The 11,486-nt window shown below is 28.5% G+C and overlaps 1 non-coding gene across 1 annotated transcript; it reads right to left on the bottom strand.

The window, feature by feature from the left end:
• Nucleotides 1–528: 528 nt before the first annotated feature.
• Nucleotides 529–600, bottom strand: Trnap-ugg (transfer RNA proline (anticodon UGG)). The gene has a single exon. It is a non-coding gene; the product is annotated as a tRNA-Pro (tRNA).
• Nucleotides 601–11,486: the final 10,886 nt, after the last annotated feature.

The following is an 11,486-nucleotide window of genomic DNA, read 5'->3' as shown; positions in this document are numbered from 1 at the left end:
TAATATATTTATTAATGTATAAATTAATTTCTGAAAAACATTACAGATTAATATCTATTTTACTTTGAGGGCTGGGGAACCGTATTTCAAAAAATAATGTTGAAAAATGCCCAATTTGTTTTAAAATCTAATTCGATAAGAATTTTTCGACAACTTCAAATAGTATGTTTATGATCAAGAAAAATATATCTTTTAAAGTTCAAGAAATGTTTGTATGTCTTAATATTTTGAGAATAACTGTTTTTCTTTCGAATTTCCTCTAGTCTAGATTTGTATATCAAATTTTGTAAAATTTCGTTTTCTCTACTTTAATTTCTCTGATAGAAAATCACAGAAGTATTTTTAGTTTGTAACAGTGAAATGATTTTCGGGGGGGGGGGGGGTGCTTGTGCCATTAATTCTGGTTGACAACAGATTTATTATATAGAAAAAAATGATAAGAAGGATAATCCCTTGTGATATTTAACTAATCAAAACTTAATAATGAACAAATTTCTAAATATTTCTTACATATGGGGAGAAAAAAATGGGTTCGACCGGGATTTGAACCCGGGTCCTCTCGCACCCAAAGCGAGAATCATACCCCTAGACCACCGAACCACATTCACATTTGGTCTGATAGAGTTTTCTTTAGATCTTTTTATCATGCAATATATATACTTGCTTATTGACAGCTGAAAAAATCACAAAATAATCGAACCAAAATAAATCTTCACTGAACCAGCTGTTATTTTTGTTTTCTTATAGATTGTTCATAATGTTTACCGATACATATGCTTTCTGTTTCTTAAAACCCAAACCAACATAAACAGCTGTCCACTTACAAGTTTCAGTATATATAATAAAAAAAAAAAAAAAAAAAAAAAAAAAAAAAAAAAACCATTGCGCATTTTATGTCTGCTGAACCTCACTCATTGGATTTCAGCTATTTCAAGAAATAATGTCTCCTGCAAAGTCACTGACTTTAGAGCTACCCATTTATTTTTATGAAACATTTAAAGGAAAGTAAAATAATAGCTGAATGTCTCTAAATTATAAAAATAAAATTCCATTTGAAAACACTTTCTTCGCTTTAGAAGTTAAATATAATATGTTCTCTATGGCTTTGTTATCGGTAGTCCTCTGTTTTTTGGGGGCGGGGGAGGCGGAGGTTTTGTTTCGTTGTTCTTTATTCCAAACATTTTTTCTTTTATTTCTTAAGACAATTGTAATACTTGGCTGCTACTTTTTTTATTACAGCTATACCTAACGGTTTCTTTTAGTCAGCGGAAATGTATTGCAAAAGAACTATTTTGTTACATCTCCATCGTTCTGCGATTAATTGCTTAAATCATTTGCAATTTTTGCAATTACTATTTTATAAAATTCCCGAACATTACTAAATCAAATGTAATATTTTGCAAACTGCATTTTTTTTTTTTTTTTTTTTTTTGCAATGTGTTATTTTGAAATAGCACTCTTTTGCTGATTCTGTACCTCAATTACACTGCAATAAAGGTCGGTTCATTCATTAGTTTAAACAAATGCAGACTTCCCATAAAAAAATATATTTTTCATTTATGATTCATAGAACACACCTTGCAGATAGTCTTCTTTAAATAGTATCTTATGTTTTAAAGCAAGGTCCAGTGTTTTGTAAATGCTGTAAATATTTCATTTAAAATTGTTAAAAAATGCATGTTTATTTAGTTCTGGATTTAAAAAGCTTTAACTTAACTTTAAAGATCAGTTAGTTCGACGAAACTTTGCTATGTTTAATTTCAGTAAAATCGCCTAAATATTATGTTGATGATTCCTTCAAACTATCGGGTAGTAAAAACACCATATTATTTTGCTAATATTGCATATATTCTGTTCACTGAGTTCATGAACCTTTCTAATGGAAACCAATGCCTTAACATTATTTCCTCTTTGCCATTAATTTTTCACAAAATAAGTAGAGCTTTATAAAGGTAGAAAAAAAAGATGTAATTTTAGTGATTTCATATAAACAATCTGATAGAAAGAAAAAAAAATAGTAGAAAGCTGTGGACATATAATCAAACATTTCTCAAAATTAATAACTGGTAAGTTTTTATGAAATCTCAGGAATTCTAATTTACTGAGGGTAAAAAAAACACATATATCTGAGGTATTTTCTAAAAGACCTTTTAATACTTTTTCATTTACTATCATCTATGATAGCACTTATTTCACCATTCCTAATAATCGTTTAAAAATTATCTGTTTTCATGAGAAAAATAAAAATAAATTAATAGAACTATCAAAGGAAATAATTTTATTCAGTCCATCGAGGTTCAGAGGTTATCTTTATTGTAAAATTAAATTTGTCTTAACACGTCTGAAGAAGAAAGCGATATTTAATTATACTGTTTTCATTTGTTTCGGAATTTATTATTTAGTTAATTTCTTTTTAAAAGCAACTACACCAGATATTGAATTTGTAATACTGACATTAAAATACTGTTCAGCAAGGTGGTAAAATATTTACTTAAGATGACACCCAAGCATTCAGTTGATAGAATTCATTTTTGTTGTATTTGCTTATGGCACTTGTCGTAGACAAGCCTGCGTACTAACTCAGCGATTTTAAGCCGACTTTCAACGCCTCTTGTTTCAGTAGCGTCATCGAGGACCAAGAGTGCGTCTAGCTACTCTGGAGTCACATCCCTTTACGCGGGGCGCACTTCATTCACATATTTCATTTACTCATCCATAGATCGCAATTTAGACCTGAATCAGAGAACGATCACCTCTAAACCAGTACTCTCAGTGACACTGTCTCGATTTGGAGGACATTGTAGCTACAACAGACTTATACGTGCATCAGCCACCATGTACATGGAGAGTTTTGGGGCGTCGAACACACAACCCAAGCGATGCAAATCCAACTCCCTACCCTCCAGGTTTTTCCGGACTGAGTTCATTTTTACTAAGTTTTGTTATAACAAATATAATTTCATACAATATTTTTTTAGCCGGAAGGAATTTCAATAATTCTAAGTTCAAATTTTCTACTTGGCCATTTAAATAATTTCTGAAAAAAAAACTAAAAGGATAAATAGATGCAATTCAGTACAAATTTTGAGAGAAACTCAAAATAAATCTGTAAGAGTATGGGAAAGTACAAACCCAGTGGTAAAATAAAATTGCATAAAAATAGTAATTTTTGTTGCTTTAGTTGCTTGGTAGGCTTACAATATATTAAATTTCATCATTTTGTTCTTTGGATTATTAATAGTTTCTAGACAGACAGGCAGAAATAATATCACATTTTTTTTTCCAAACTGAAGAATATATAAAATGTGAAACACTTCCAAGTCGCGAGGGAGAATTTTTTTTAACAATTATGTCCGCATTTGAAATTAATTCTGACATTCACATAATTAATTCATGAGGAGAGATTATTGTCAACTCAATAAAACTGAAGTCGCCATTTTTTATTTATTAAAAATGCATTCAATCATATTTCAATTGGTTTATTTCCACTTAAGGATTTTTCAAGCATAAAAAAGAGTTAGAAGTTTAAATTTTAAATTACTGGCCATAGAATTTAGTAAGGATTTCACAGATGAAAACTCTTTCTGCGTGCCTCCAATTAGAAAAGCTTGTTTGCGAGGAAATTGAAATATTTCCAGTAAAGTTTCCGTTAAAGGGAATATTTCCTTTTTAACCTTAAAGTGCAAGGTTTTCATGTTTTTAATAGTAAAAATAGTGAGTCATCTTACTTTTATTTAAAAAAAGAGATAAAAAATATAGATGTTTAGAATATAATTAAAAATGCTTTACAGAACATATCAAGCTAATGAAAAATACATAATATGATTATGCATAAGGATTTTATTATAAAATTCGGTGAAGGACATATTAAACATTTTTGAAAATAATTTTTAATCGAGTTAGATTTAATTAAAATTTAATTTTATTTATTAGCCCTATCGTTTGTTTATTAAATAAAAGAAAATATTTCATTTCATTTTAAGAATTATAAAAAAATGCGTTTTTAAACAATTTCTGATATTATTTTTAAAGAACATGAACAACATTATATTTCTGAAACTTATTAAAAAACAGACTATGACTTGCAAAAAGAATAGCATCGAAAAAAAAGTGATTCAAAATATAAAGTACTACCAGTGTTCCTACAAGGTTTATGATCTAAAAATTGTGTTACCTAAAAATAATCGTAAGGAGTAAACAACGCGTAAATGGACTTCATATTAAATATCAGTCAAGATCATTTGCCTACAGATGTTAAAAATGAGGATATGCTTTTTAAAGTAAAAATTGATTTCCTTACAAACTTCTTGAGACATCGTGTTTGAAAAAAAAAAAAAATTGCAATTTCCAAATATTTGCTTCGAAACCCCGTGTGATTATTTGAAATGATTTTGAAAGCACTCATCATCATCATTAAGCAAAAGTGAGTATTTGAAAAATGTTCTTTTCATGTTCTCATTTTCATTTCTTCTCATTTTCCATCTTTCTGTAAAATATTTAGATATTTGCAAAATAGTCACATTTTTCTGTTTAAAATAACTGGAAAAAGTCGTTTATTTTAAGCATTTATTTATTTCTTAGTAATCGTTGAAAGGATTTCTTCGTTCAGATTTGAATATTTTAAGCATTTTAATATAATTTCAAGATTGTGTTGAATAAGAAAATGCACAATTGTTATTATTTCTGTAGCAAAATAAATTACGTAAAATTTATAACAATTGGTAATATTTCTGATAACAAATTTTGGCAGATACTTTTGGAAATGGCAGGTACTTTATTGAATGACAGATACTTTATGAAAATAAAATAAACATCTAATTTGAATATCAATATGTAAGAATATTCCAACTGAAGTGAAATTTATTCAGTGAATTCTGACAGTAGAGAAATAGATAAAGTTGTTCCATATAAAGCAGTGAATCCATATACTGTACGTAAAGTAAATTTCAACATCTTTAAGTAAATTAGCTCAATAAAATAAATCCAAAATATTTTTAATTGTTGAACACAGAACAAAATTAACAATTAAAGATGAGATTGTTTATTAAAAAAAGTACCACTAATTTATTTAGAAAATTTTATTCGGGCCGCTCAGACTTGTTTTAGTGGCGTAAAAGTATCAAAAGAACGGGATTCGGAGATTATTCAACAATGACTATACTTAACAAGGCAGTCCTTGCAGTCAATGTAGTCTTTTTCAATGCAGCCTCCATATAGATTCACAATATGCTTTTAATTCGATTAAACTAATAAGTATAAGTGATTGGTAAGTAAACTAATAATATTTAAAGCGATGTTAAATCGCTCTATTCAGTCAATTATTTTGAGTTATATTACGATAAATAATTTTTTTCGGTTCTTTTAAAACCATATATGATTTCACGAACTGAATTTTTCAAGCCTAGTGTCAAAGCACCATTTTTGGTAGCTGCCTTCATTGAAGTTTAGTTAATTTGTGTAGTTATATTAGCTACCCAAATAAGCTGCAATAAAACTTAGTTCATTTTGGATAAATGTTTTAACTTACAACAAAACAAGAAGAAATGTTCCTTATATTTTTACCACATCTAAAAAAGCAGCAATAATATTAGGTTATTAACCGAAGGAATTAGAAAATTTATGGTAAAACAAAGATTTTATCAATAACAAAAGTTGCATAGAAAGCACGGAAAATTGTAGATAATATATTGAATGCTATATGAGTTGAAAGAATCGTAGTTCTAATTTATATATCAAAAAGAAAATCGAAATCATTTTTGAGGAAAAAAAAATAGTTCAATGAGCACCTGATGTGTTGTTCATAAATCAGATATCCATTCTAAACCAAAAAAAAAAGTTTTCTTCATCAATAGAGAGCTTCCTATTGCATGGGTGAAAAAGCTGTATATATATTAACTTACGACAGATTTTTACAAAAATTTTTCTTCCTCAATAGAGAGCTCCCTATTACATGAGTGAAAATGCTGTATATATATATATATATATATATATATATATAAATTTACCCATGTAATAGGAAGTCAATAGAGAGCTCCCTATTAAATGGGTGAAAATGCTATATATATATATATATATATATATATATATATAAGCTTACCCATTTAATAGGAAATTTTTATTGATGAAGAAAATATTTCATAAAAATCTGTCGGAGTCACAAAGCCATCGAAGTCGAGACAATACCGCTGGGGATACTGGATCAGAAGTTATTGTTCTCTGATTCAGGTGTAAGTTACGATTTGCGGATGAGAGAATGAAATGTATGAATGAAGTCCGCTCCCTGAAGAATTCTGTGACGCCCTAGATGGCGTCACTGAAACAAGAAACACTAATACTCGGCTTAAAACCGCTGACTTTATCAACGGGTTTGTCTATGGCAACTGCCCTAATCAACAACAACAAAGCTCTCAAAACACGGCATTCGGAAACTTACTTCATATTTTCTAGAATCTTGGTGTGAAGAACGAAAAAAAGACTAACCATCTTTCAAAAATTTAAAATTCATATATTCTAAACCTAGACGAAAAGAAATCTATATCCGGCTGGCTAGCATTTTTTTAACATCTGGTACTAAGTAAAACACGCATTTTTTTTTTCATTCTTATAATATTAAAATCTGCAAATGATATATTAATATACTGCTCCAAAAAATCCGTTTTTTTTTTCACTGAAATATTTATATTCAAAAGAAATTCTAGCATCTGTAAAATCATGGCTGCCCGTTTTTTTTTGTTTTTGTTTTTTTAAATTAGCATTCACCGCAACAAACTTTGACAAGAATAGTAAAGGCTTTTTAATGATTGAAGAAAAGATGGAAATGAAAAAGAATTACGATCTTGAAACGTGAAATGGAAAGATTTTTTTTCCTCTTTGCCCGTTGAGGAATGCTTGTTGACTGTGTAATATTTTATTCCACATCGTAAAAGACAGCTCATATTCCTCTAGTCGTCACAGAATACTAAAAGACTCTTTTTTTATGCTTCCATAAAAAGAAGGGGCATTTCGTGTCGCCTCCTCTTTTTACTCCGAGTCTTAAGATTTCAAATAACGGCAGCTTCTGAATATTTTGTTCTTTTGACTCGCCCGAAATTACTTTCTACTTTCGTGTAGCAAACGGTTAGATCGTGTTGAGGTAGGAAGTGAAAAGACATCTTAGTAAAAGGGATTCAGACAAGTCTTTTTTTTTTTATTTTAAGAAGAAAATTCTCGTAAATACTAATATTGGGGAGTAATGTTTTGATCCAAGATGCTGTCTGAGGTTTTAAATTCGTATCAAAATATTTTTAAGAGCATATTCACAAAAAAATAGATTTTGATTAGTTTTCCTGTAGCAGGAAAGATAATTACTGTTATCAAGGGTTGAAACGAATCATGAAAGAAATCTATTTTTTTAAATGCTTGTTCAAATTTGACCTTGATTCGACCTCCACTCTATGGATTTAAAGTCAATTGATTAATTTCTACATAAAATTATAGATTACTAGATAAAGAGTAAGGATGGTAATAAGATTAGGAGATAAGACAATTATTGATATTCTTTTCATAGCTTTTCACAACCATACTGAATTCAATATTTCTAGCCGATAAAAGACTACTTTCTAATTATCGCAAAAGTTTAATATCAAATTTTCAAATTATTCATCATTTTTTTTATAGCGACAAGATATAAAGGGTTGCCCAAATGAAACGTGGATAAGTTGAATGAAAGGAGCACCTTTATTGGAAATGAAAAGAAATTGCCATGGGCGTTGTAACACAGGTCACATCTCTTAGGTAGCAGGCTTTTGCTGTAGAAAGATGTTGGTTAATTCTTGGCGACATCCTGCACAGCTTCCTTCACTTCGTCGTCCGAATGGAAACGTGTCCTCTGCAATGCTCTCTTTAGTGGCCCATTGTGTGGACTGTGCATTGTCATGGAGAAGGATCACTTGTTGTGCGAGTAGTCCCTGCCGTTTGTTTTTGACTACTTTCTGTAGTTTTGTCAGAGTACTGCAGTATTGTGTTGAATTTATAGTGTGCTCTTGGGCATGGATATAAATAAAGAGTGTTCCATGACAGTCGGGAAATCAGAAATCGTATTACAGCACGTTATTCCGATCTGGACGCATCCATGTATAAGCACGACTAGGGACAAGGGACTATATCTCCCGGGGACTAGGAATTCTTTTTTTGTTGGGTGTTATTCGGCTTGTCAATCAAACCTTTTAAGCCTCTTCCGTCATTAGTTTGGTCACCGCCTTATCCCCCCCCCCATCGATAGGTGGCGCTTTCGTCGACATCGGGTTTCTTTCTCTGTATATGGCACTCTTAACTTTCGATCCATTTCTTGTACCATGAACAACTTTCACTGCTGAACGCCGCATGCATTGCACACTTCCTACCACCCTTTATATCCATGTTTGGGACGTTGCTATGGCTGTAATAATAATAACACAATCGCAAGTGTCCACTTTTCATTGAGGCAACTCTTATAGAAGCAAATAAAGCATATTTATTGTTTCTTATAAGGTATTTTGTTCCCACAGGGCCTACTTTATATCTCTTAAGTTGGTTTATATGACGGTTTAATTTATTTCTATATTTATATAATGTTTAAAGAAACTTAAATAAAAATACATCGTGCCTGAAACGAATAATACAAAGTTCAATTCAATTGTCCAATATTTTTTAATTCACCCGCAGCGTGTATTTATTATAGAAAAAGGTTGAAATTCTTATTTTTCGAATGAATTACTATAAGATGTTTTTTTTTTTATTTTTGTATATCTCAGAAGGAATACATTTAAATACTATACATGATTTATACGTGTTACTGTGAATGTGATTAATTTGGTGATTTCTTCGGTACGTTAAATTCTTTCAAAGCTCTAACGAAATATCAATAGTTGTAAAAGAACACTGAATACTCAAATCTGTCTATATAAGTTTAATAATATACCTAAATATGTATCATACATTTCTTTGTCTGAAATCAGCCTAGCAATTCCTTTTATTAAATCGTCCGTCTTTTGCTTAGTAAATTGGCAAATATAGAATAGTTCATTATAATTAAATTTTAAAATTTATTTTATTGATAGAATATTATAAGAATAAAGAAACTCTCCTAAATATTTTAGTATTATCGTATTTTATTATAATCTTTGAAGTTTCATTTAACAGAGAATAGTTACTTGCATAGTGAGGATAATATGGATAATGGAATATTATCCTGAGTCTCCGGATAAAATGACAAAATAAAAAATAATTTTTATTTTGACATGCGTTTTTTTATTATTTATAAGTATGAGCGTATATAACTCTTATTTAAGAGTGTGAACGTGTATAATTATTATTTAAGAGTGTCAGTGGGGTTTTTTTCTATAGAGTAAACAATAATTTACTGTTAAAAGAAAAAAAAATACTTCCATCTGTATTTATGATAAAGAATGCATTTGTCTCCTGAAACTACATTGCACTACTCGTATTATTTTTCGAAAAAAAAGAAGGAAAGAAAGAATGATTATTTCCAGATCCAGTTGAAATTTTGTTGAATTAAAGTGTTTAATAATTTTGAAACTATTATGGATTTAGATACCATCAGAATATAATTAATTTGATAAATTTAAAAAAAAATAGAAATATCTTTTGTGAAGATTTTAATAAATTTAAACAAGAAGGATGTAATATTTTCTATCAATGTACTTGCAGTCATTTCCAGTTCACTTAAATATTGACAACTTGAATATCATCGTTTTAAAGTTAGAAACACTTTTCAACCTATTTCTATTTTTTTCTAAAAAATTGATGCAATTTCTTAGGGAAATATCTATTTACTAACCGTTAAGAAGAATCCTTCTTATATATTTTTTAATTTACCGAAAAATCATTGCTGATTTCCTGTTCTTAATTATTTGCAAGTTAAGAGCTAGAAATCAGAAAATCAAATTTTTTCATCAAATTAAAATTGCGTAAACACTTATTTGCATTATTTTTTATTCAATCAATTTTAAATGCTATTTTTATTGAAGATTGCTTTTAAAGTTAATCAATGATGCAGATAAACTCATACAGTTATTCTAGATGAAAAGAGAAAAAATTATGTATAAAAATGAATTTTATCTATGAAATAATCATACAAATGAAATGAGTATGCTTTATTACTCATAAAAGTTGCATTGCTAGACATTATTAACATAGATAAAATGCGTTGAAAGCGATCTATAAGCAGGCATCTTTCATCTTGTTCAGTAAATTTCATTTTTTATCTAACAATTTTTTATTGATAACCAAAATTGGTTTGATATAATATCATTTTTAAGTACCTGCGACGTTTCGATGATCTAGAAGTAATTTTTTTCGGGGGGGAGGGGAGGATTGAGAGGTCTTGTTTTCAAATCCCTGTCGAACCCAATGTTTTCACTTTAATAAACAACGTTACATAAGTACATAATTGTTATCAAATAAATATTTATTTAATCGAAATTATTTATATAAAATCCTTTGAATTTACATAAATTTTTGAAAAATATGCATTTATATAAATTATAAGTTATTACATCTATATTTTAAATATCATTGAATCAATAAAAAGTTTTTGCTAATAAGCGCAATCAGATAAATTAAGAGTTTATGAATTGAAATGGAACATCTTAATATTCACGAATTTTAGAAAGGCTATGTGTACTCTATCAAAATAATCGATAATTCTGCATGAAAGGGCTTTACACCAAGCATAGAAAATTATTGAAATGTTGTGTCTAATAAAGCTATAATTTTATTTGCTTCATTTCTAAATACAGAATTGAAGCGACAAAATAAAATTCAACACTAATTAATTCAAGCAATAAAAGGATTTTAATAAAATAGTTTTTAAAATCATTCATAAATTATTGAGTATTACATTTTTTTATTTTAATTATTTTCAATTTCTTTTCTTAAATTTATTGTTTCTAATTATATATATTATGGAATCTTAAAGTCGCATTTTTATTTTATTTTATATATTTGTTTATTTTTATTTTATTATTTTATTTTTTTTGCTCTGATTTTTTTTTTTTTTTTTTGGAAAATGCCATTTGTATAGAAGCGAAATTTAATTAATTTAATCATTTGAACAATAGTCTAACCCTAAAAATATTTAAAAAAGCATATTGTCATCAAAGTGTATAAAATTTATATTCTCCATTATATGCGAAATTGAATGAACAATCAATTATAAAATTTTGTCTTTACAAATATGAAACAAGTCAGGTTAGTTACAATTATTTTTTAAGTGTTTTTATTTAAGTGTGTATTAATTTATTTTAAGTGTGATTCTTTTTCCTCCTAATGTCGCTATTGGAAGATATTCTGTATTTTATCTCTATTATCATCATAGTAATATTGGAGGCATTGTGGAACATATAGTTTTAGACAATAGAGGATTTTAAGAAGATTCCCAAATGAAGAAAGTCTGGATTCCCTATTGCTACAAAGAATTTTAAGATCAGATTTTACGAAGTAGAATG

The sequence above is a fragment of the Argiope bruennichi genome, chromosome 5, assembly GCF_947563725.1.
Source record: "Argiope bruennichi chromosome 5, qqArgBrue1.1, whole genome shotgun sequence".
In the NCBI taxonomy this organism is placed as follows: Eukaryota; Metazoa; Arthropoda; class Arachnida; order Araneae; family Araneidae; genus Argiope; species Argiope bruennichi.
This window is presented reverse-complemented; position numbering and strand designations above follow the sequence as displayed.